The sequence below is a fragment of the Lepidochelys kempii genome, chromosome 24 (genome assembly GCF_965140285.1).
Source record: "Lepidochelys kempii isolate rLepKem1 chromosome 24, rLepKem1.hap1, whole genome shotgun sequence".
In the NCBI taxonomy this organism is placed as follows: Eukaryota; Metazoa; Chordata; order Testudines; family Cheloniidae; genus Lepidochelys; species Lepidochelys kempii.
Genome location: NC_136403.1, coordinates 3839726 through 3864923, shown reverse-complemented (window position 1 = coordinate 3864923; position 25198 = coordinate 3839726). Strand labels below are relative to the sequence as shown.

Here is a 25198-nt window from a genome sequence, read left to right as displayed (position 1 = left end):
GTAGCAGCCATGGGTCACATGCTACCTTGAATGTCCTCAAGTAGACTTCTGATGTGGATTGGAGCCTTCCAAGATTCATTGTCCTTTAAGTGTTTCTTGACTGGGTACCTAATTTGCACATTCCTTTCTCCTGAAGCTGACCAAATGCTCTACTAAGGCTGCTTAGAAATCAAGCCAGTATTCATAACTACGAATACAAAAATGATACATGCATACAAATAGGATTAATATATTCAGTAGATCATAACCTCTACAGAGAGATGTTACATGGCATGTGTAGCATAAAACATATTCTAGTTATGTCATATATACATTCATAAGCATATCTCCATAAAGCCTTATGGGAGGCACCCTCACAGCGTTGATCATTGTAACAGTGGGGAGGTGTCTGCAGGTTTTGTATCTGTTGTTCTGGCCGGGAAGGTATGACTTCACCCACCCTGTCTCTCTAATATCCTGGGACCCATACGGCTATAACCAGGCTGCCTAGTGACGATAAGGCAGTTGTAGTCGTAGCTTTAACATGAGTGCGGGCGAAGGAAGCCCGAGGTTGCTCCCGAGTCTTTAGCTCGTGTGAAAGCTACGAACTGCCTCGTCTTCATTCGGGTTTCACCACGTGGGAGCCGACCCACCCTGTTCCCTAGTGAGGACGCAGCCCCGGGGGGCTGGATCCTGACCACAGAGCTCTGTGTGATGGGTTCTGGTTTAACGTTTGTTTTGCAGCTTCTATTTCACACACGCTGGTTCCTTGCCAAGGGAAAAGTGGTGTGTGTGCGTGTTTTTTTCTTCTTCTTCTTTCTTCCTCCAAGCCCAGCGCCCTTACTAGTTTCCTTGTCAAAACTTCCTGAGTTGGTTCCCAGCCCCTTTCCTGCTCCCTCCCCCTCACACTTAATGGCCCCTCCCCGCCACAGCCTCCTCTGACCCACAGACTCAGTGCCCACCCTGCCCCGAGCAGGAGACCAGACCCAAACCCAAAAGTGGGCTCGTTGCTTCTTTTTTTCCTGGAGAGGGAAATAAACTCTCCCTTGCCAATTTTTTTATTCCCCCCGCCCCAAATTCTTTCAGCTGCTTCCCACGGCCCATCTGCTCCCTGCTAGAGGATTTCTTGGGAGGCTGCCGTGAGAGAGACCTTGCCCAGGACAGAAGAAAGGTGAGTACGGTGGGGTTTACCCACAGCAGATTATTGGATGGCTACAGATCGGGGACTGTCAGGGCGCTGATCACTGGAATCCGAGCACCAAAAGCCGAGCCAGGTGTCCGAGTTACAGAGGTTGTTTACGAGAGATTTCAAGGGGCATTCTGGAGCAGCCTGCTTTGTACAGAGGGGCTTGGCCTCTAATGTTCGACCCCAGTTATCAGTTATTGGCGGGGGGCTCCTCGGAGCATCCAGGGCCCAGCGTCTAGGTAGCTCTGTCTTCCCAAGGGGTCTGAGGCTCGATTCCGGTCTCCGTGACGCTGGTGCAAATCTGCGGGGGGTGTCAAGAGTTGGGGCCAGATTCTGCTCTCAGTTAAATCGGTACAAACATGGAGTAATTCTACGGGAAACAATGGACATCGGTTCAGATTCTGTTCTCCGTTACAGTGACGTGAATCCAAAGTAACGGGGGGGGGGGGGGCGGTAGGGGGCAAAGGAGTCCAGCCCATGTTCTGCGGTCGGTGATCCCGGTGTAAATACAGAGTCACTCTGCTGGAGTCTGAATCGACACCATGCCAGGGAGGGCAGGATCGGCCCTGTGGTGCTGGAGCTGAGACCTGGCTGACAAGGGCTTGGCAGAGGCTGGTTTCTGTTCAGATGGACCCGGCGCGGGGGCCTGGAGCCAGGGCAGGTGGCTGGCATCTCTGCGGGGAAGGGGGGTCAGGCGAGTCGAGTCCAGCATGGCGTTCAAAGAGATGGACGCCCCCATCCCACCCTGCACCAGCCAGCAGCAGGAAGATTTCCTCCTCCCTGACCTAAGTCCTGGAAACAGCTGGGCAAGCCCCCAACCCGGCCATGGTACCTGTTTCTGCGAGCGGCCCGTCTGGGGAGAGAGGGGTGGTGGGAGCGAGGGGGGGGGTTGGAGCAGAGTGGGATGGGGGTCGGGGTGGAGTGGAAGTTGAATGGGGCATGGCAGGGCGGGATGGGATGGGATGGGATGGGATGGGGGAATAAGCCATGGAATGGGACAGGGACAGTGGGCTGGGCTGAGCTGGAGTACGGCGTGGGAGCTGGGCTGGATAGGTGTGGGGGGGATCTTGGGTAAAGACTAGGGGCTGGAGTAGGGTATGGGGGCTGGGCAGGCTGGCTGGGGTCGGTCTGGGGTAGATCTGGGATCTGGGGAAGGGTCTGGGGGCTGGAGTGGATCTGGGGCAGGTGCTGCAGGGATCTGGGGCCTGGGTGGATGTGGTAAAGAGTCTGGGGTGGATCTGAGGGTCTAGAGCGGATCTGGGGGCTGGGTGGATCTGGGGTAGGGCCTGGGGGCTGGGTGGACCTGAGGACTAAGTGGATCTGGAGCAGGGGCTGGGCTGGGATCAGGGCAGGGCAGGGATGGGGCAGGCCAGGTATGATCCCATCTAACCCCATCACAGCACAGGCTCCCCTTGTCCCGCCCTGAACAGCTTGGGTCCCAAGTTGGCCAGCTCCCAAGAGGGCTCTGGCTGGGGCTGTAGGGCCGGGTGTAGCCTCCCAGGGCCTGGCTGGGCCAGCGGTCTCCGGGCCAGCTTGCCATCCACTCAGCCCCGGGAGGAAGCACGTCAGTGCCGGTGACACTGCAGCGGAAACTGGAGGGGCAGAGATAGTGGCTCCTCTCCTTCCCGGGACAGAACGCCCTTAAAGGGACATCGCGAAGGGCTGGAGAGAGACACTGGGTCTCGGGACAGCCCCCTTCCCACCAAACCAGAAGGGACTTACACAAGGTCATAGAGAGAGTCAGCATGAGAAATGGGAACAGAACCCAGGAGTCCTGGCTCCTAGCCCTCCCTGCTCTAACCACTAGACCCCACTCCCCTCCTAGAGCTGGGGATAGAACCCAGGAGTCCTGGCTCCCAGCCCTCCCTGCTCTAACCACTAGATGCCATTCCTCTTCCAGGGCTGGACTAAAACCCCAGAGTCTGGACTCCCGGTTCCCTTCACTAACCACATCCCCCTCCTTCGCAAATGGTGACGTTTAACTTTGCGGGCCAGGGGACAGCCTGGTCCTTGTGGCATTTCACCCTGACCAAGGCAGTGTGATACCAAAGCGAAGGCGCCCTTGATGTGGTGAGGGGTGACATCCGTGGCCCACGCTGCATGCGGAGGGAAAGGTCACCATAGCTGTCATCCTGCCTCCTCCTGCAGAAGGGAACGTGCTGCGTCCTGGATGCTCAGCGGACGTGTCACCCCAGCGGGCTCCAGACACTCAACATCCACCCCTGTGCACTGGGAATAGGTCGGGCTGGGGGTCCTGGCATAGCGCGTCCCCTCCCGGGATCTCAAAGCATTTTATTTATGAGCTAATCCTTCAAACCTGCTCGGGAGGTGCAGGTGTCACTGTTACCCCCATTTTACAGATGGGAAAACTGAGGCACAGCGCAGGGAGGTGATTTTGCCCAGAGAGTCAGTGGCAGAACAGAACTCAGGAGTCCTGGCTCTCAGCCCTCTGCTCTCATCACTCGATTAAACTCCTTCCCAGAGCCGGGAATGGAATCTAGGAGCCCTGCTGCCCAGTCGCCTGCTCTCACCATTAGACCACACTTCCTCCAATAGCTGGGAGCAGAACCCAGGAGCAGTGGCTCCCCATTTCCTGCTCAACGCTCGGAGATGGGCTGGTGGTTAGAGCGGATGACAGAGATGGGCGGTCTGGGTTCTACATGACTTTGGGAAGGGAGTGTGGTCTAGTGGTTAGAGCAGGGGACTTGCGAGTCAGGACTCCTGGGTTCTATTCCCAGCTCTGCTCTTTGCCCTTGAGCCAGTCACTTCCCTGTCTCTGTGCCTCAGTTTCCCCATCAGAGCAGAACTGACCCCCCCCCTTCCCACCAGAGGGATCATGTTGAGGCTTTAATCATCACGCCCCACCCAGAACTGGAAATAAAACCCAGGAGTCCTGATACCCTCCCTCCCTGCGCTGTGACCACTAGACACCTCTCCCCTCCCAAAGCCATCAGTAGAACCCAGGCGTCCTGACTCCCAGGCCCCTGCGCTCAGCCCGCCTTTGGGGTAGCTGAGATGCAGCAGTGATGCGAGCTAACCTCCCCCTGCCGCACCAGCGGGCCGGAGCCGTGACACCACCTGGAGCATCCTTCTCCCAACCCCCTTGCTCTAACCATTAGGCACCGCTCTGCCCCGTGACTCGGCCTGCCCGGATGTCAGCGGGAGGGGTGGCAGCACAGGGGCTAGGGGGGAGGGTGCAGACCCCGCCGGGCAGGTGTGTGACTGCTCTGCTGACTGGAGCGTGGCTTAAAATAGCTGCAGAGGCTTTGAACCCCTCTGTGGCCCGGCCTGGCCCCACATTGCCTCCAGGGCTGGAGCTGCCTCCTTCTCCCAGCTCTGGGAGGGGAGTCGGGTCCAGTGGCTAGAGCAGGGAGGGAGCGGCTGGGAGGCAGGACACCTGGGTTCTGTGCCCAGCTGTGGGAGGGGAGTCGGGTCCAGTGGCTGGAGCAGGGAGGGAGGGGCTGGGAGGCAGGACGCCTGGGTTCTGTGCCCAGCTCTGGGAGGGGAGTGGGGCCCAATGGCTAGAGCAGGGAGGGAGGGGCTGGGAGGCAGGACGCCTGGGTTCTGTGCCCAGCTCTGGGAGGGGAGTTGGGTCCAGTGGCTGGAGCAGGGAGGGAGGGGCTGGGAGGCAGGACGCCTGGGTTCTGTGCCCAGCTCTGGGAGGGGAGTGGAGCCCAATGGCTAGAGCAGGGAGGGAGGGGCTGGGAGGCAGGACGCCTGGGTTCTGTGCCCAGCTCTGGGAGGGGAGTGGGGCCCAGTGGCTAGAGCAGGGAGGGAGGGGCTGGGAGGCAGGACGCCTGGGTTCTGTGCCCAGCTCTGGGAGGGGAGGGGGGCCCAATGGCTAGAGCAGGGAGGGAGGGGCTGGGAGGCAGGACGCCTGGGTTCTGTGCCCAGCTCTGGGAGGGGAGTGGGGCCCAATGGCTAGAGCAGGGAGGGAGGGGCTGGGAGGCAGGATGCCTGGGTTCTGTGCCCAGCTCTGGGAGGGGAGTCGGGTCCAGTGGCTGGAGCAGGGAGGGAGGGGCTGGGAGGCAGGACGCCTGGGTTCTGTGCCCAGCTCTGGGAGGGGAGGGGGGCCCAATGGCTGGAGCAGGGAGGGAGGGGCTGGGAGGCAGGATGCCTGGGTTCTGTGCCCAGCTCTGGGAGGGGAGTCGGGTCCAGTGGCTGGAGCAGGGAGGGAGGGGCTGGGAGGCAGGACGCCTGGGTTCTGTGCCCAGCTCTGGGAGGGGAGTGGGGCCCAGTGGCTGGAGCAGAACTGGCCCTGGAATCCGGACTGAAGGAATGTTGTGCTAGGGCAATGGACTCCGAGCAGGACGCCTGGGTTCTACACTCGGCTCTGGGGTGCAAAGTGAGCTGTGGACTTGGAGTGAGGCCCGGGCGGGGAGGGGGGAACGTGGCGCAGGGCTGGAGAGGGATGTGGCCTTCCACACTCCTGCAATCTGCTCCTTGCCCTGGGGCTGATGCGTGCAACCTCGGCCACCGCGCTTCCCCACATGTGCTGGCCCCTAGAGTGGCCACCCTGCGGCTGCACCCACCTCCCCCCCGGGCAGGTTCCCTGTGGAGCGGCTGAGCCCCTCCTAGAGGCCTTGGGGGTCCGTCTCGCCTCCGGGCTCGGCTGCACGCTTCGCCTGCAATGGAGGAAGCAAGGTCAAGCGACGGGTGCCGACGCCCCGTGGTGGGGGAAATGAGCGAGGGGAGGGGCTGGGTGACTCACCGCGGCCTTCCCCGGCGTGTGCGGAGAGGTGCTGACATCACCCTGGACTCCCCCCGGAGGATTGCGGAGCGTTGTTCACCCCTCTCGGGAGACAAAGCGCACTAATGCTTATTCCGGTGCCTGTGACCCACACGGTCCATCCCCTCGGCCAGGGCTTTTCCTTCATCACACATTGTTCCTTCATCACACACTGGCCCATCGTGTCTCTTCCATGACCAGATGCCTTGGGAGTTTGGGCAGGCAAGAACCTGATTAGGGAGATAGCTTCTATCCCCCTGCCCCTATTTGTGGAATATCTTGACTTCAGTAAGGCTTTCGATACTGTCTCTCTCATGACCTTATAAACAAGGTAGGGAAATACAACCTAGATGGAGCTACTGTAAGGTGGATGCATAACTGGCTGGAAAATCGTTCCCAGAGAGTAGTTCTCAGTAGTTCACAGTCAGGTTGGAAGGGCATAATGAGTGGGGTCCCGCAAGGATCAGTCCTGGGTCCGGTTCTGTTCAATATCTTCATCAATGATTTAGACAACAGCATAGAGACCTCGCTTACAAAGTTTGCGGATGATACCAAGCTGGGAGGGGTTGCAAGTGCTTTGGAGGATAGGATTAAAATTCAAAATGATCTGGAGAAATGGTCTGAAGTAAATAGGATGAAATTCAATAAGAACAAATGCAAAATACTCCACTTAGGAAGGAACAATCAGTTGCACACATACAAAATGGGAAATGACGGCCTCGGAAGGAGTACTGTGGAAAGGGATCCGGGGGTCATAGTGGATCACAAGCTAAATATGAGTCAACAGTGAAAACGCTGTTGGAAAAGAAGCAAACATCATTCTGGGCTGTATTAGCAGGAGTGCTGTAAGCAAGACACAAGACGTAATTCTTCTGCTCTACTCCGCTCTGATTAGGCCTCAACTGGAGTATTGTGCCCAGTTCTGGGTGTCACATTTCAGGAAAGATGTGGACAAATTGGAGAAAGTCCAGAGAAAAGCAACTGAAATGATCAAAGGTCTAGAAAACCTGACCTGTGAGGGAAGATTGGAAAAAACTGGTCTTGTTTAGTCTGGAGAAGAGAAGACTGAGGGGGGCATGAGAATAGTTTTCAAGTATGTAAAAGGTTGTTACAAGGAGGAGGGAGAAAATTGTTCTTCTCAACCTCTGAGGATTGGACCAGAAGCAACGGGCTTAAGTTGCAGCAAGGGCGGTTTAGGTTGGACATTAGGAAAAACTCCCTAACTGTCAGGGTGGTGAAGCACTGGAATAAATTGCCGAGGGAGGTTGTGGAATCTCCGTCATTGGAGATTTTTAAGAGGAGGTTGGACAAACCCCTGCCAGGAATGGTCTAGATAATACTTAGCCCTGCCATGAGTGCTGGAGACTGGACCAGATGACTCTCAAGGTCCCTTCCAGTCCTACGATTCTATGACTATTGACCTGGAGCAAATCTATTGCTTCTGTCCTGTTCCCCGTCTGGACAACGGAGATAGCACAGAGATCCTGCTTGCTCCCACCCATGTCTGTTTACACTCTGAGCTCTTTGGGTAAGGGCTGTCTTGCTCTGTGGCTGGGCAGCGCCTGGCACAAAGGGCCCCCGATCTCAGCTGGGGCAGGGGCTGTCTCTCGCTGTGCGTCTGTGCAGGGTCTGACACATGATGGGGTCCTGGTCTCAAGAGGGACCTTCCGTCTCCCCGTGTCTGGGCAGCGCCGGGCACAAAGGGGCCCCGATCTCAGCTGGGGCAGGGGCTGTCTCTCGCTGTGGGGCTGCAGCGAGCATCACGACGGGGCACCATTGTAGCTGGCTTTCTTAGCTGCGGCTCTGCCCCAAACAGGACTGACAAAGGATTCAGAGACTTTCCTTCTTAGCTCCCGTCAATACTAATGAAATATGTTCTAGTGATGCTCTTTATAATGGGGAATAGAAACCTATTCATCACGCCAGTAAACACAGTGGAGATAACGTTCGTCCGGTGCTCTGGGAACACACTAGACAATCAATAGACGCTTTTTTTGGTAAGTGAATTTCGTGCTGGACTTGACAGATGGGTGTTGCTGTGCCCACGCTGTAGGGAAACAGGCACTAGGCAGGTTCCCCAACCCCCCCGCTCCCCTCCCCCCGGCTCTGGGGATGGAACTCCTTCCTGAATGGCAGCACCCCTTATTCATGTCCTGAGCGCCCCCCGCCCAGTCCCAATCCACAGCCCCACGGCTACTCGTACCCTGAGTACTCTGCTATTGCCCTCCAGTGCCACCCCACAGACCCCCCCCGTTAATCAACCCCTGAGTTCCCCTTCCCATGCAGCTCTGCCGGTGTCCTTCAGTCCCACGCCGTGGCCCCCCTGCCTTTCCAGTGCTGGGCTCCCCACACACCCAGCTCTACCAATAGTTTTAGCCCTGACCCCCAGCCTCTGCTATTCCAGACCTGGCAATAGCCGCCTGCAACCCCGGGCGCGTCCCTGTCCGCTGCAGACAGCGCGGGAGCCTTGGTGCAGAATCGGCTGGGTCTGGGTGTCAGTTTCCACCAGTTTTTTAATGTTCTGTTTTTCACACGGTTGGATTTCGAATGCAGTGCTCTGGCTCTGGGGCGAGACAGGCCTCTTTCCAGTTACTCGTCTGGGGCCCGGGGAGTTGATTTCCCAGGAGGGGGGTCGTGCCTGGTGGTTTCAAAGTGTCACCATGCGTGGGGAGCGAAGCCAGACGGGCCTGGTTCAGGAATCTCTCTTGTGGTTCCCATTTGCCTTTAATGACTTTCCTGGCTCCTCTTGGTTGCCAGTCTGCCTGCCAGTCTTTCTTGCTTTTTTCCAGTGTTGTTGTGGTTATGTGGGTCCCAGGATATTAGAGACACCAGGTGGGGGCGGTCGTCTCTTTTCTTGGACCAGCTTCTGTGGGTGGAAGAAGGGACACGCTTTCGAGTTTCACAGAGCTCTTCTTCAGGTCTGGAGCAAGTATCCGGAGGGTGTCAGCTAAATACAAGGTGGGGCAGATTGTTGAGCATAAAGAAAAGGACAACTTGTGGCACCTTAGAGACTAACAGCATAAAGGTTTCACATATGCGCTAAGAGGCCACTTAAAATGCAGTTGGCCAATTAAGGATTAGCCAGTAGTAGGGTATGTTGCAAATTGTTGTGATGAGCCAGGAAACCACCCTGGTCTTTAGTCTCCAGTAGTTATGAATTTAAGCTCCCGGGCACCTTTTGTGCAGGTTTCCTTTGAGGACTAGGACTGAGGGTACGTCTACGCTGCAAAAACGCCCCTGCAGCAAAGAGGCTCAGAGCCTGGTCATGCAAATAGCAGTGTAGACATTCCCGCTGAGGCTGGGTGCCGAGACCCTCCCTCTCACCAGCGGTCAGAGCCCAAGCAGGACGTCTACACTGCTAGTTTTAGCCCTGCGGACCTGAGTCATTTGACCCAGGTTCTGAGGCTCCTGGCTGCACGGTTTTGTTTTATCTTTTTTTGCAGTGTAGCAGTACCCTGAGAGGTCAGATATGGAGTGATTGCTTTGTCGTCTAATCGATCTATCTTGCCTTTATCCTACGCTCATAATTGTTTCTGGGCACCTCGCGTGTCCTCTCCAATATACCGATAAGGCCCATTGATCCCTGTCCCTGTTGGAGTTTAGCTGCCTTTGCCCTGGGGAAGCGTAAAGTGACCATGCGATTTTTACGTCTCACCCTGAAGGTGCTGAGTGAGGCCCATGGTGGTTCTTGTTTCCTTGGGCAGTGAGTTCCACAAGTGCTGGCCTGCTGCTAGGAGAGATCTGATTTCCATGTGCTTCAGGGTGGGGTTGTAGAGTCCATCGTTTTGGGAATACTGATTTAGTGGGGGTCAGGACCAGTACCTGCCTGCTCCCCTCAGCCCCCTGAGATGGTGTGTTTGGTATGTGCATGTCAGAGTGATGTACTTGGTGGTGTGTGTGTGTGTGTGTGGGTCAGTGTCAGGAGGGTTATGGGATATGTTTGGTGTATGTGTGATGTGGTTGTGTTTGGTTTTCGTGTGACTGATGTTTTGGGATGTGTGTGTGGTGTCTCTGATGGGTGTGTGACATGTGTAAGGGTGTTGTGTAATATCAGTTTTGTGTGATGCGTGTTGTGGTTGTGTGATGTTTCTGGTGGGTGTATGATGTCAGCGTGTTGTGTGATGTTTCTGGTGGGTATGTGATGTGTATAAGGGTGTTGTGTGATGTGATGTGTGTGGTGGTTGTGTGATGACTCTGGTGTGTGTGTGATGTGTGTAAGGACATTGTGTGATGTCAGGGTGTTGTGTGATGTTTCTGGTGTGCGTGTGTGTGTGTGTGACATGCATAAGGGTGTTGTGTGATGTGTGTGGTAGTTGTGTGATGTCTCTGGGGAGTGCGTGATGTGTGTCAGGGCACTGTGTGATGTCAGGGCATTGTGTGATGTTTCTGGTGGGTGTGTGACATGTGTAAGGGCATTGTGTAATGGGATATGTTGCGATGTGTCTGGTGTGTGCATCTGCTTCCCCCTGGCTCTTCCCCGGCCATGCACCCCCCCTCTCCACTCAACCAAGGCCAACTCTTCCTGTCTTTCTTTGGCCAAGAGCCCTCCGGATCGGTCCCCAGTACAGAAAACATGCCCCTCGCTTCACCAGTGGTTGGGAGCAGGTGTCTGCATGTGGCTGTTGGCAGGGAGCCTGGCTGGACTCTTTGTCCGTAGGGTGTTTGTTGGGTGTGTGTCTGATGGGTGAGTGTGTTGGGTCTGAGGCTCGTTCTGGTGTGACTCTATTTGCACGGTGAGGTCCATCCCGTGAGTGGCGGTGTGTCTGTAAGGGGGGCACGCATCTGCTTATCGGCCAGGGGACTGCCTGGGTGTCTTATGTGTCCGCTACAGGGATGTGGGCTGCTGCGTGTGTTATGGTGTACCTAGAGCATCTGCAAAGTGTGTGGGGGGGAGGGGAGAGCCCCTGACCGCGAGGAGGAGTGTGTTTCCCTGCTTGCTCTGGCTCTTTTCCTGTCCCTCACCCAGAGGAAGCTCGCTTCTAGCTTCCGAACTCCCTCCCTGTCTGCGCGATAAACAGCAGCTCTGCTGGCCACTGGCCGGCTTGTTTCTGGAGAGATGGAGCCCCGCGAGAGGCTGAGAGCGCCAGGGAAAGCATGGGGCATTACACACTGACGGCCAGCTGGCTGGCATCGCTCATTTCTAGGGATCTGGGCCAGGCACCTCAGACCCCCCTCAGAAAACAAAGCTCCTTCTCTTGATTAGGAGTAGTCTATGGCAGCAGCTAGAGGGCACTGACTGAGATTGAGCGCCGGGGGCTAGACATACACAGAGCAAGAGACAGCCCCTGTCCCAAACTGCTCACCGTCTAGATAGGCCAGCTAGACAAAGGAGGGTTTATTACCTCCATAAACCCATAAAGTGGGGATAAGAGCCACTTGGAGACTGTGTGCCTCAGTTTCCCCACCTGTACAATGGGGATAATGGCACTGCCTGTTTCACAGGGGTGTTGTGAGAATAAATCCATTAAAGATTGAGACGCCCAGACACTACGGTAATAGGGGCCATGCATACACACACACAAACAGAGATAGACAGACAGACAGACACACACACACAATAAGATGTCATTATAGTGGCATGCATGATTCCACTTCTGATATGAATCTCTGTCCTTTTCAAGGTCCCCGCCTGCCCCTCCAAGAACTAAAAAAGAAACTGGAAGTTCCTGCAATAAAATCTGTCTCATATTTATTATTGCTAAAGTCGATCAGGCTAGAGAAGCAAAGAGATAGATTGCAAGTGCTTTTGGGGTATGGCCTGTCTCTTTATTCTGTGTTGGTGCAGCCCCTCACACCATGGTCTTGGTCTGTGACCGGGGCTCCTACGTGCTACTTTCCTCCTGGGCCTGGCTAGCAGAGTTGTTATTATTAACATATGGATCCATCGCCGGACACATTTTGATGACTCTTCAGATTTCCCTGCCAACAGCTCCAGATAATACTTTGTTTCTTATTATTCCATTTGGCTCCAAAAATTCTACATTCTCCCATTAATTCCAACTGTGCTTTTCAGAGGGGGCGGAATTTGGCAAGCACTTGGTTTCTTTTCTCCCTCGTGTTATAAGAAAAGGAAAGAAAGAGTGTGCTGTTTCTCGTGCAGTTGTTTTTGGATGGAGGGTGTGATGTCTGATCTTCCGAAAGAAGAATGCAATAAAGGAAGATCAAATATAACGAACATGGATTTGTAGGCGGGGCCTTTCAGCGTGAATGAGGCCGACAGTTTATAGGCGACGGGCTGCATTTATGACTGACGTGAGCAGGTGCCATGCATCTTACTGTCCTGGTGTTGATCCTCAGGGCTGTTACCCAACAGTTCTTGGGGGCTGGGGCATTCGACTAGAGAATCATTTCCAATTCTGGGGGAATTTAGGAAGGTAGAAAGGAATTAGCCGCACTGGAAAGGGGTGTATGTAGAACTGGTCAAAAAATTTCGGACAAAAGATATTTCCCATCGGCAAATACCATTTTGTTGAAAATCAAAACATGTCCATTTAGGTTTGGGGGGGAAAAATGAAACGAAGCGAACTTGTTGGATTGGAGCATTGCGAAATTTATTTTATTTGATATTATAAAATAAAAGCTGTCAAAATTGGGACAAACATTGCAACTGAATCCAAAGGGGATATTTCAACTGACCCCCCCCCCACCCTGCCCCGATAATATTGTTTTGCTGGAAATGTCAAAACATTTTGTTTTCATTCTGATTGGCAAAGTGTTCTCAGGGCTTTGGTGTCACAGCCCGGCTGAGAGATGCAAAGATTCTCTTAAAAAGAACAGGAGGACGTGTGGCACCTTGAGCATGAGCTTTCGGGAGCTACAGCTTTTGCTCAAATAAATGTGTTAGTCTCTAAGGTGCCACGAGTCCTCCTGTTCTTTTTGCGAATACAGCCGAACACGGCTGCTACTCTGAAAAAAGATTCTCGTGTGGCACTAGAGAGGAGACCTCGCCACTAGGCAGGGGACAGCGGGATGGGAATGGAACTGTGAATGTAGCCAGGAGGAAGCGACTGTAAATCCAGCTGCCTGGGTCAGGAAATCTCTGTTTCCTCCTCCCTAACACGTGTTTATCTGAGGGCCATAAAACACACAACCCTGTAAACACGAGGCTGCGGTTAACTTAAAGCATTAGGCAAAGAACATCAGCACAACCACCCTGTATGGTCCACATTAAGATTACAACAGGGATGAGTTGGACCCAGCAGCCCAGATTCCCAAGTGGTGTAAATCCACATAGCTCCGTTGATTGAGAGCTGAGAATAGAACCCAAGAGACTCTCCGTTGTTCTATCCACTAGCTCACACTCCTGCTAAGAGCTGGGAATAGAGTCTACATCTCCTGACCTCCTCTCCTTTCCCATCTCATCTAATGTCTAAGCCACCTCCTTCCCAAATCCAGGGACAGAACCCAGGAGTCCTGATTTCCAGACTCTCTGTGTGTGAGTATGAAACACCCTCACTAGGCATCAGATCCCTTTTACTACCCTGCGCTTTGGTAGCCCTTTTAAAAATCATCTCACTGCGAGAAACAGGTTGTGCATCGCTAAACTAAACAGAAAAATGGCAGCTCCAAGACACCAAACTGCAGTACATTTTAAAACCGTTGAAACTTGGTCCCATGAAGAGTCTGCCAGACACTTCAGAAAAAACTGGGGTCTTCTTTGCTTAACTCCTACTCTCCTGGTTCTTCTTCGGCAGCACACCGTAACGTATCTTCAAAGCCATATGAGGATGTGCCTGTGACACCCAGCAGAATAGCAGGTGTGTTCTCCTTGGTACCTGCAGTGTTCAATATCCCCATAGACAAGTTCAACCGGGACACACCTGACATTTTCAGAAGCTCAACAGGTGTCTTCTACTGGATGTACCTAGAACATCCAGCTCCACAAGTGTCTCCTACCTAGGTGTATCTAGAACATCCAGCTCCAAAGGGGCCTTCTACCTAGATGTACCTAGAACATCCAGCTCCACAAGTGTCTCCTACCTAGGTGTATCTAGAACATCCAGCTCCAAAGGGGCCTTCTACCTAGATGTACCTGGAACATCCAGCTCCACAGGTGTCTCCTACCTAGGTGTATCTAGAACATCCAGCTCCAAAGGGGCCTTCTACCTAGATGTACCTGGAACATCCAGCTCCACAGGTGTCTTCCCCTGGACGTACCTAGACCATCCAGCTCTGCAGGTGTTTCCTACCTAGATGTGTCTAGCACAGTCCATTCCAACAAGTACATTTGACAAACTTGTTGATCTCTGTCTCACACATACTCGCTTCCTGGCTGTCTCTTCAGTTATGGACTGTCCTGAAAGGGACGTTTTCCTGCAATTAAACCATCGTGTCAAATATATGAGTGAGCTCATGCTGAAAAGCAAACCACACACCAATTTCATGTAGCTGGGGAGTGGCTTTGTTTGAGACACAACAGCAGTTCTGATCAGGAACAACATGTGTTCCATCCTCTCTCTCCCTATCCTTTGTTCTGGGAACCAGCATCACAAGGCATGGAAAACACATCACTTTAAATAAATGCAAGGAGCGGCGTGCAGTCTAATGGCTAGGGAGCCAGGATGCCTGGGTTCTGCAGGGCTGCTGCTGACTCAATTTGCCTCTCTGTGGAACTAGGCTGATAACACAAGTGAGTCACGCGGCTCAGCCAATTAACACGGAGCTGCTTAGGTGGAAGGTGCTAGACTTGCAAACTACTAGACAGCCGAAGAAATGAATTGCTGTATTTAGAAGAATTCTCAGTGTGTGCCAGTTAATATCCGTAGGGTTTGTGCTTTTTGAGTATACGGTAAAGGCCAGCTTCTGCGCTCAGTTACACCAGTGTGATTCCCCACTAACTGAATGTTTTTACACGGGTGGAGACCAGAATCCGGCCCTGACAGTCTGTAAATGTCTAATTGGCTTTCTCATAACCCAAGGCTTTGGCTGAGCGGAGATGGCGGGGGTGGGGGTGGGGGCTAATGAAAACCATCTTCACGTGCAGACTTAAGTCCCATGCTTATTCCTGTGGTTTGGAGCTTGTCGCTTGAAGCTGAATTAATCAAGGCTGGTGCGGGACGCAGAGTGCAGACATTGCTGTACTGAGGCGTGGCGGCCCGGCAAAGCCTGTGACCTAGGCTCCAGTTTGGGAAACCACTCAAGCTCTTGGGGGTCGGAGCCTTTTTATTTGCTCTGCATTTGTACAGCACCTAGCGCCCTGGGATCCACGCACATTGTCACCATACCGCAGGCCTTTAACGATAAGATTGTGCTTCAGACCCACTGAAGTCAATGGACCTGATTCACCTCTCGACTGCTTCTTTACACCCCCCACTGGCAGTGTAAAGGGGTCGTGAAGTGGGTGCAGATGTAATTTATTTTATTTCATTAGTGTAAATGACCCAATGGGACTTAAGCATGTGCCTAAAGTTAGCCACATGCTTCCCTGCGTTATTATTATTACTTATTTGTATTGAGGTATTGCCCAGCAGCCTCTGTCCTGGACCAGGACCCTATGTGCCCGATGCTGTACAAACCCCAGACAAAGGCCTGCCCAGAAGAGCTGACAAATTCAGGGTTCCTCTGCATCAATGGAACCTTTGTTACCTCTCCCCTGATTTTAGCACCAGCCCTTCTTCGTGACTAGGGCCCTACCAAATTCACAGCCATGTAGAACATATCACAGACCGTGAAATCTGGTCTTTTGTGTGCTTTGACGCAATAATATACAGATTGCCCTGGGGAGACCAGCGTTTCTCAAATTGGGGGTCCTGACCCCAAAGGGAGTTGCGGGGGGGTGGTGTCGCAAGGTTATTTTAAGGGGGTTGTGGCATGGCCACCCTTACTTCCGCGCTGCCTTCAGAGCTGGGCGGTCGAAGAGCAGTGGCTGTAGGCCGAGCACCCGGCTCTGAAGGCAGCAGCCGCACAGAAGGAAGAGGGGCCATACCCCACCGTGCCTTCAGAGCCGGGATCCCAGTCAGCAGCCGCCACTCTCCGGCTGCCCAGCTCTGAAGGCAGGACCACCGCCAGCTGCAGCGCAGAAGTAAGGGTAGCCGTACTGCAACCTCCCCCCCCCCGCAATAACCTTGTGACCCCCCCCCCCACACACACACAGTGCCTTTTTGGGTCAGGACCCCTACAATTACAACACCCTGAAATTTCGGATTTAAATATGAAATTTACGATTTTTAAAATCCTAGGACTGTGAAATTGACCAAAATGGACTGTGAATTTGGTAAGGTCCTATTCATGAATTTCCATCTGCCGCTTTTCCACCTGTGAAACTGGTGCCTCAAGAAAGCCAGCAGCTCACAGATGTGCTGGGTTCAATGTTTGGTTGTCAGGTTTCAGCAGAAGTTTCTGAAGTCAAAGCCACTGGGTCAGATGCATGAGGGCCTCTGTCTTGCAGCTCAGGCATCAGCTGGGGGACCAGTCAGTGTTAAGCAGTGGGACTCAGTGAATTTCATCTTGGAATTCTGGATCACAATTCTCTCAAGTTTATTTTTATGTAAAATTAGTTGCCTAATTATTCCCCGTGTCGCTAACCCCCCAGGGTTCAACAAGTCACGAGTCCGGCACCTCGCAAGCATGAGATTTTAAATTCAGGGGGCCTTGGGGTTTATATTTTTTTCCTTCTGGTTTCTGAGCCTTTAAGGGTGCACTTGAACCATGTTTTCTGAGTGGTACTGTTAGCCCAGTGGTTAGAGCAGAGTACTTGGGTTCTGTGCCCAGCTCTGAGCGGGGAGTGTGGTGTAGTGGTTACAGCAGGGAACCGGACGCCGGGGCTCTGTCCCTAGCCCTGAGGGGGGAATGCGGTTTTGGGTGTATATTTACTGCAGAGTTAGCCTGGGTGATTAGCACCTGGGTTGCAGCCACCCGACAAAACCCTGCTGCTGAGTTACCTTGTCTTCACTGATTCCGCGTGTCCCCCGTCTATGCTGCTAGCACTTCTCGGGGCACATCCTGTGGTTCTTTGTGCTGCTGAGCTGGACTCTGATTTTATTTCCCTTGTGGCAGAACTTGTCTGTCTTTCTGGGAATATGGAGGGGGGGCAGGGGATTGTGGGAAGGTGCTGGAAGGCTCGGAGCGATGTAGCCTGCATTGGGTGACCAGCCTGAGTGAAAGCAGCGTCAGACCCAGTGTAGACCCAGCTAGCCTGGGCTGAGTGCCGCACAGATGCAGGTGAGAGGGTTTGTGTGGACGGAGGGGAGGGGAACACCCCTGCAAGAGCCTGGGTTAACGCTGCAGGGAAGACCTACGCCGAGCTTTTTAAAGCAGGGAACAGGGCGTCAGGACTCCTGGGTTCTATTCCCAGATCTGGCGGGCCGGGCAGTTTGATTAAGTGGTTGGGACAGGGCTTTGGGGGCCAGGACACCTGGGTTCTACCCCTGGCTCTGCCACTAGCCCAATCTCCCTCGTGGAGAAAGGGCTCCCCTTGTCCTGAGAGCTCCCTGTGCCAGATTCTGATCCCTTCTAGCTTTCCTCCCAGGCCAGGGGTTAAGCGGCAGCCCGAGTCCTCCTGGATCCCTTAGTCAGACCAATTACCCAAACACCAAACACCAGCTGAGCCTCCCGCAGCTCCTCAGCCATGCAGGTGTTCGGGTGCGTTCAGAAAAATCCAAACATCCCCCCCCACCCGCCCGAGAAGCCAGGCTCTGGCCCTGGGAGCTGCCTCCCCCGCAGCAGTAGCTGGGGGCTCTGGCCCAGGGCCTGGCTCCTGATTAGAACCAGGACCTTTGCTCTTCCCAAGTGAGTGCAGCAGTGGGGTCAGGGTGGTGGATGGATGCCCCAGCCGTGGAGACTTCGTCACCCCTTTTAGGGCGTCGGAAGCTGGGCGCCCCAAAATCATGAGGTGCTTTTGCACATCGTGGGGAACAGCGGTAGCACGTATAAAGCAGCTGTTCAGTCCTACGTCTCCAAGAACTTAACAGAGGTGGGTCAATATTGGGGCACTGCTCCCTCCCCTCGCTGCTCCACATGTATGGGTAGGGAAACCGAGGCACGAGGCGTGGAGAGGGGCTGAGCCTTGCCCCCAGTCGCCTAGGGAGTCGGTGCAGAGCTGGGAACAGAACCCAGGCGTCCTGAGCCGCGGCACTGAGCTCTGACCCATGTTGCCTGGGGCAATCCCAGCTCCTGTCTCGACCCAATGGGATCTGCTGTCCCAGGATGGCTGAGCCCTTGATTGCTGAGATGCTCCCCTTTCTGCACGGGGCCAAGCATTTAGCTCCTCGTCCTGTCAAGCGCTGGGATGAAAACGGATGCTGCAGAAACCCAGCCCCGGTGCCACACTGAGGAGAGACGCTGCCCGGGGCCAGGGGCGTCGCTGGGGTAAGCAGCAGCTGCTCGGCTGTCGCTCTATGCTGGAGCCAGCCGGAATTATGGTGCGGTTTTAACTTGTGGCACGAGATTTTGGCACAGCGAGGTCGGGAAGCCTGGGAAAATGCACTCGGGTTCCCAATAGGCCCCAGAGATTCACATCAGCTCAAATTCCCTCTCGCATCTTAAGCAGAGAGGTAGGGAGGAAGAGAGGGTAGATAGAGGGATGGATGAATAGATGACTATCTATGGAGATACATACGTAGATCGATAGGTGTGCGGTGTGCATGAGGATGAATGGATGACTGTGTCTGGCGATAGCTAGACAGAGAGAGAAGAAGGATATTTTCTGATCCATCCACTAATTCATATTCGTTCTTTAACTAGAAATCAAGGAAGCGGGCCCAAAGAAAGGTTAGATGGATAAATAGATACATAGGAAGACACTGATGGATAGGTGAAGGAGGAAGGTTCTTCTCTGCTGTACATACAAATTTACTCTCTTTTTTGTCAGCTAGCACGCAGCACAGGGAGGGGAAAGGAAAATAGATAAACAGACAGATGGAGAAGGGATGACTAGATGAGACCAGAGGAAGCGTTTTCTGCCCTCTCAGGAGAGTTGGGACGGCAACGCCCTGTCCTAGGGGTGATGCGCACCGTCCTGTGGGCCCTGACTGCTCCAGGATAGAGCAACGGCAGGTGGATTGCTAAACCCGCTGTCCGGATGCTGCCTGGTGCCGCCTTGTCCCCGGCGAGGGTCTCCCAGACCTGGTGTTGATGATCTCAGTCCACTGGGAACATAATAGGCTGGCGTGGGGGTGGGTGGGAAAGACCCAGGAGAAGGGGACATTTGCCAGACAACTGACAGCCTCCAGCCATCCCAGTAAAAGCTCTTGCAGATTATAAATGCTCCTGGCCCAGGCAACTCCCTTCGGAGGAACAACGCCTGTGGAAATACCTAGGGGCTCATTAAGAGCATTGGGAAAGCGCTTGCTGCGGGCCGGTTTCACAGCCCACGCTGCGGCGGGAAGATGTCGTTCCCGGGTCACGTGGACGTACCCACACGAGCTTGATCAGACGCGCCCAGAGCCTGCAAGCCCTGCTCGAGGTCAGTGAGGGGAGGGGTTGGCTTAAGTGGAAGTGGATAAAGCAGCGTCCTCAGGGGATGGAGTGAATTGTGGGCAAGCCCCCACTTATGTGGCAGTTTTTGTCTTGGCTGATGCAGTGGGAGCTGAACCAGGGCCCTCCAGAGCTAAACACCAGAGCGATTTCAGCTTGAGCTGGAGGAGAGCCAAGGCCATAGGGGGCTGTTACAGCCTCATTCTCTGTGGATTGGGCCAAGCAGGGACTGGGACCTGGACACACACTCAGCAGTGGGTTATGCTAGGAAAAGAGGGAAGCTGGCCCTGTTGTTAAGGCCCCAGCCCCAGACTTGGGAGATCTCAGTTCAAGTCCCATCTCTGCGACATGCTCCACCTGTGGCCCTGGGCCAGTCACTTCTGTGCGCACCTGTGTGTAAGAATCCTGTCTGGACTGGAAAAGTCTTCGGAGTCGGAGACCCCCTCTCCCTATGTCTATGTGCTGTGCCTAGGGCAGCGATCCCGGGGGCGGGGACCCCCAGGTGCTCCTCTGGTGTCGAGTCAAACCCAGGGCAACCCCAAGGTGGGGTTAGGGAAGCGTCTTCCCCACAAGTGGGGGGGTGCCTGCTGTGGGGCACGTGCTACGAAGATTGGCCCTAAATCGGGCTGGGTTAGCGTTCCACCCCCATGTGGGGTCAGGCCTGTTGGGGTCCACCCCCTATGAGCCTCATCTGACAACCCATTGAAGTGGTAGGTCGGGTGGGTTTTGAATCAGGCCCTCTATAAGCTAGACCAGTGGGAATGGCCCAGCGGCTCAGCGCACAGGGTTGAGTGGCTGTTTGTGATGCAGAGAATGGGAATGGGGGAAATCCCAGCAAATAGTGATTCCCTGGAAACAGGGAATAGAGTGTTTCGGCTGGAGAGAGCAGGGGCACGGGATGGCCGTGCTTCCACTTTGAGAGTCCGTCGGCTGGCTTTTGGCGAGTGTGACGGGGGCTGCATGGATGTGTCTGGTCATACGCGCTGGGTGTGCATGTGATGGGTCTGTTGTGTGCACACGGGTGGGTCTGAGGGGTGGCGAGTGTGGGAGCAGGTGTGTGTGAGGAGTGCATGGTGTGTCGGTGTGTCCATGTGAGTGTCGTGTGAGCGTCTCCAAGTGTCATGTGGGGGGGGTGTCTGTGTCTGATGTGTCATGTGTGCGCACGTGTGTGTGTGGGGGTGTCTGTGTCTGATATGTCATGTGTGCGCACGTGTGTGTGACGAATATGGCTACAGGGGCTGGATGGATGTGAGCAGTATATGGAGGGGCGGGGGCGTTGTCCGGGTGACATGTCCCTGTGCAGTGGATAACACACAGGTGCCGGGTGATGTGACAGGTGTGTGTTACGGGTGGAGTGTCTGTCAGGACGTTGATGGATGTTTGTGAGTCTGTGTGCACACGGGGTGCTTCAGCCTGTGTGTGTGTACAGCCTGTGTGCGTTCACGAGGAGGTGTGTGGGTGGATTGGGAGGGGCGAATGTGTGGACATTAGTGTGTGCGTATGGGTGAGTCATAGGGTGCCCTGGGCGAGAAAAACACACTTCCACGCAGGAAATGAATCAACACACAGATAAAAGGGCTGCAACTGACCAAAAACCATAAAGTGCAGAACACAAGCCCCTGGCAGGAGGACCCCCTGTGCCCTCCCCTGCTGCGAGCGAGGCCAGGATCTGATGGAGAGTCCTTGGTGGCAAAGGTTTCTTTGAACTGGGCCACTGTCCCGTCGCCGGACAGCTGGGCCGTGTGCCCGGCCCGCTCAGAAAGGCCCTGTGGTCGGGAGCCCATTTCAATGGTAACTTTGCCGCTGCTCTGCTGAAATGCCCCTCACTTTACGACTCTTTGTGTTGCCAGGATGGCAGATGGTCTTCATGTCTTTATTTATTAGGGGTATAACGGTAGCACCTTGCAGCCCCAGTCATGCACCGGGACCCCATGGTGCTAGGCCCTGTACGGACACAGGGCAAAAAGACAGGCTCCACCCCAAGGGCCGTGTGAAGGGGCTTTCCGTGTAAATGAGAACAAGGCTACTGGGCTCTATTCCCAGCTCTGCCATGTGACTTTGGGGAAGTCACTTTCTCGCTCTGTGCCTCGGTTTCCCCTCCCACCCATTGTCAATTCAGCCTGCAAGCTCTTTGGAGCAGGGACTGGGCCTCGCTCTGTCCGGGCAGCACCTGGCACAAGGAGGGGCTGAGCCTGGGGGGAGCTACTGTGACACCAAATGATCCCACTGCTGAGAAGGGGGCCAGTTGCAGGGGGTGGTTTTTTGCGGGGCGGGCTTTGGCCTGCTAGGAAACGGACTGAGACCCCTTGCCTCATCTCACGCAGGCTGCTGAACAGATCCTCAAAGACCTAATGCCCGGGCTCCCTAAATACCTCGGAGGGACAAAATGCTCATGTCTTTTGGGCCCTACCCACCTGACCCCAACTTGAACTGGTACCCCATATAGCTGATTTTACCCCAGCTGGGGATCTGTGCCAGCCGTCCCTTTGTCCTTCCAGCAGCGGTGCCGATGGCCGTGGCCGAGACAGGGAGAGGCAGGGGAGTGACATACCTGGCCCCACCACCTCGGTTCGCGGGGACTCAAGTGCATGTCCGGGGACCCAGATTTCCTTAATTGGTTGTACCCATTCTAGGCTGGCAGCTGGTGGGCTCAACAGGCAAAGGCCAGTGGGGTGGGGAAGGAGCTCTTTCAAAAAGAAACAGGGTGTTCCTGGCCCTGGGGGGACAGTTTCGTGGTGTCGAGATGTGGTTTGTTTGAAGCAAAGAGCATGAAAGGGCTGAAGGGAGACTGGCCGGCCGGCCGTGCAGCTCGTGGCCTCCCTGCTGGAGTTGGGACTGCAAATCACCCTTGTAGTTAGTAAATAACAGATCCTTGACCCTGTCCGTTCCCACGCTTCGCTCACGTACTTGTGGCCTCTGATGGTTCCCATTCGCTCTCCAGCTTGGATCCTTCCCCTTGTCCATTCCCATCCCTGGAGGGAAAGATTTCCCCCAGGCTAAAGAATGAGCAGTGGCAGAGTTGTAGGAATTATCTGGCTGAATCAGACCTCAGGTCTGCCTAGCATCCCGTCTCTGCCAGCAGCTGGCACCAGATGGCTCAGAAGAAGGAGCAGGGTTTCCAGTTCATGGCTAGAGAGGAAGGATGGTTCAGTGGTTAGGGTCCCTGATGAGGCAGGTGGGTCTCAGAGTCTGAGGGGGAACGTCTGCAGGGCGTTTCTAGCCCCATCACACAAGTCCGAGTCGGCTGACCTGGGTGCTGAGACTCGCTGCTGCATGATTTCATCCCGTAACAAGCAGCACACGGGGACGCTCTCATCCCAAGAACCGCTGCAAACCCTCTTAGGCCAGCTTAGCGATGAACAGGGCCAGGGACACCTTGATTCTTTTTGAAAGAGCTCCTTCCCCCACCCCACTGGCCATTGCCTGTTGAGCCCGCCAGCTGCCAGCCTAGAGTGGGTACAACCGATTAAGGGAATCTATGGCCTAGCAGACAGATTTAACCAGAGCTGAGCTTTGAACCAAGCATCCTGGGGGTTCTGGAATCAGTTAGAGCTATTGCAGGTACTGGAAAGGAGACGTGCTTCCTATGCTCTTTGGGTAGAGAGAGCGGAGCGCGTCTCAGGTGGACACAGACCATGCAGCGTGCAATGGAATACAAGGCAACAGCTGAGAAGAGTGGGGTTTGGTCGTGGGGAAAGTAAGATCTCATCATGCAAAGTGCTGAGGGCCCTCAACCCCTTTTGACTTCAGTAGGACTGGGCCCTGGCAGTGGAATCTAATCATATCTATCTATCTATCTATCTATCTATCTATCTATCTATCTATCCATCCCCATCCACCCCATCTATCTATCTATCTATCTATCTATCCATCCCCATCCACCCCATCTATCTATCTATCTATCTATCTATCTGTCTATCTCCATCCACTCCCTCTATCTATCTATCCCTGCATACCCCCCTCTATCTTTCTATCTCCATCCCTATCTCTCAATCTATGGTGTTATAGTGACCTTGGCTATGGGAATTGCTCGTCCCACCCACGCCAGCTCTGCTGAGATCCACATAATTAGCATCATGATCCCGAATGATTTCCCATCCCTTGCAAAGAACTGCCAAAGAAATGAACAAGCTAACAAACACCAGTCTTCCTCCCAGATCTTGGCTCCAACCCGACGTGCAGGCCGGGGGAATCTGTGTCTGACGTTACTCGCTCTCCCCAGGGATGTCTCCGCTCATGCTTGGCAACCTATCTTTTTAAGTAGGCTCTTGGTTATTTCTGATGACTTTTTTTTCTTCAAAGCTGGGGACTGGGGTCCATGGAGTTGCAGAGACTTTCCCAGGGTCCTACAGTAATGCCGTTCAAATGCAGCAACCCCCTAGATCCCAGTGGATCCTTTGCTGGAATCACCGGATCCCACTGGATTGTACCAAAATCCATGTAGTAACCAGGGTTCCTTTGGAGTGAATTAAGCTCTTCGGGGGCAGGGACTGTCATTGTTCTGTGCTTGTGTAGCCCCGAGCACCAAGGGGTTCGGGTCCAAGGGGTGCCGGGAGCTCCTCTAGCCGGGGAAGTGTTGTGTGCTACTGTAATATAGACAATAGATGGAGATGATGAAGAGTTTCTAACAGGCCCGAGGGAATTATCCCCCACTGAGATCCAGCTGGGGCAGGGAGTCCAGCGGTCACTGACACCCGCTGTCAGGCCCCTTTACGCCACCAGAGCGCTATAAAGGGGGCTTAGTGTCGATGAGAATCAGGCCTTTAGAAGAGAGTTTTCCAATCAGTTCAAAAGAGACGTAGCGTCCGGCTGCCAGTGAATGGGATCTGGGCCTGGCGCACCCTCTGGGCCCTTTGGAAATACCAGCCATAGATAAGGTATGCAGCTGTGGGGAGGTCTCTAGCAGGGAGATTGGGGATGAGCTGGGGGGTCTTTAGTGGGGGAGCGCGGGATTGAGGGGAACTTGGGGGGTCTCTATGGGGGGTACACCAGGGATTGGTGGGAAGCTGCGGGATGTCTCTGAGGGCTCCCGGGAATTGGTGGGAGCTGGGGGGATCGAGGGCAGCTGGGGTTCTCCAGTTGGGGAAGCGTCAGGCTCCTTTGAGGACAGGTCTGATTGAAAATGCTGATCGTCCGGAAGAAGGAATACAGACCTTTGGAGGAGGAGCTGCAAACAGCACGCAGGACAGGTGGATGGTACCAAGGGGATCTGGAAACATGGCCAGGAAATGACTAAATGAGATTCAGTTGAGGGCTGGGGTGACACAGCTAATCCAGCGTGGGGAAACCCGACTTTGAGGGCCAATGGCCAATGTCAATCAGTGCAGCTGCACTGAAGGCAATGGAGATGTGCCAGTTTACACCAGACCCTGCTAGCACACCGCCTTCCCAGGATTTGATCCAGGCTGCCGGGTGGATTGTCACCCCGCTGGGCCGGAGTCACTATGTTGCCACTGACCAGCTATAACCTCTAGGGCCCCTAGTGAGTGAGAATGTTCTTGGGGCTGCCGGGAAACCCCGAGTAACCTTAGGACAAACTGGCCCCCGGGGGCTGACATGTCAGCTGGTTTGACACCACATTCCCGCGATCGGCGACTCAAGGGACACGATTTCAGCGTCAAAGCTGGGTGCTTCAGAGTCCCTCTCTGGCGTGAATCCCAGAACCCTCTGGGCCTGATTCTCAGTGACGTTAAGGGCCCTCTAGGCCACCCTGGTAGTGTGTAGTGGCCTTAAAGTGGGTGGAAACAGCCACCTAACAATCTCACCCCCTTGCAGGGACCTGGGGTCAGCATGCAGCTGGCTTAAGAGCCCTGAGCCCCGCCTAGGGTGACCAGGCAGCAAGTGTGAAAAATCAGGCCAGGGGTGGGAGGTAATAGGAGCCTATATAAGAA

At 54.5% G+C, this 25198-nt stretch overlaps 1 protein-coding gene across 5 annotated transcripts in view; it reads left to right on the top strand.

Annotated features, from left to right (window-relative positions):
- The first annotated feature begins 733 nt into the window (after positions 1 to 733).
- The window catches only part of PEAR1 (platelet endothelial aggregation receptor 1), a 56432-nt gene continuing 31967 nt past the window's right edge, over positions 734 to 25198 (top strand). For 4 of the 5 annotated variants that reach the window (XR_012156101.2, XR_012156100.2, XM_073322957.2 and 1 more), the window contains exon 1: positions 940 to 1150. The gene's annotated coding sequence lies outside the window, so the exon portion shown is untranslated. Of the gene's footprint in view, positions 772 to 939; positions 1151 to 25198 lie in introns of those variants that run through there. The other variant, XM_073322955.2, reaches the window with a different exon arrangement.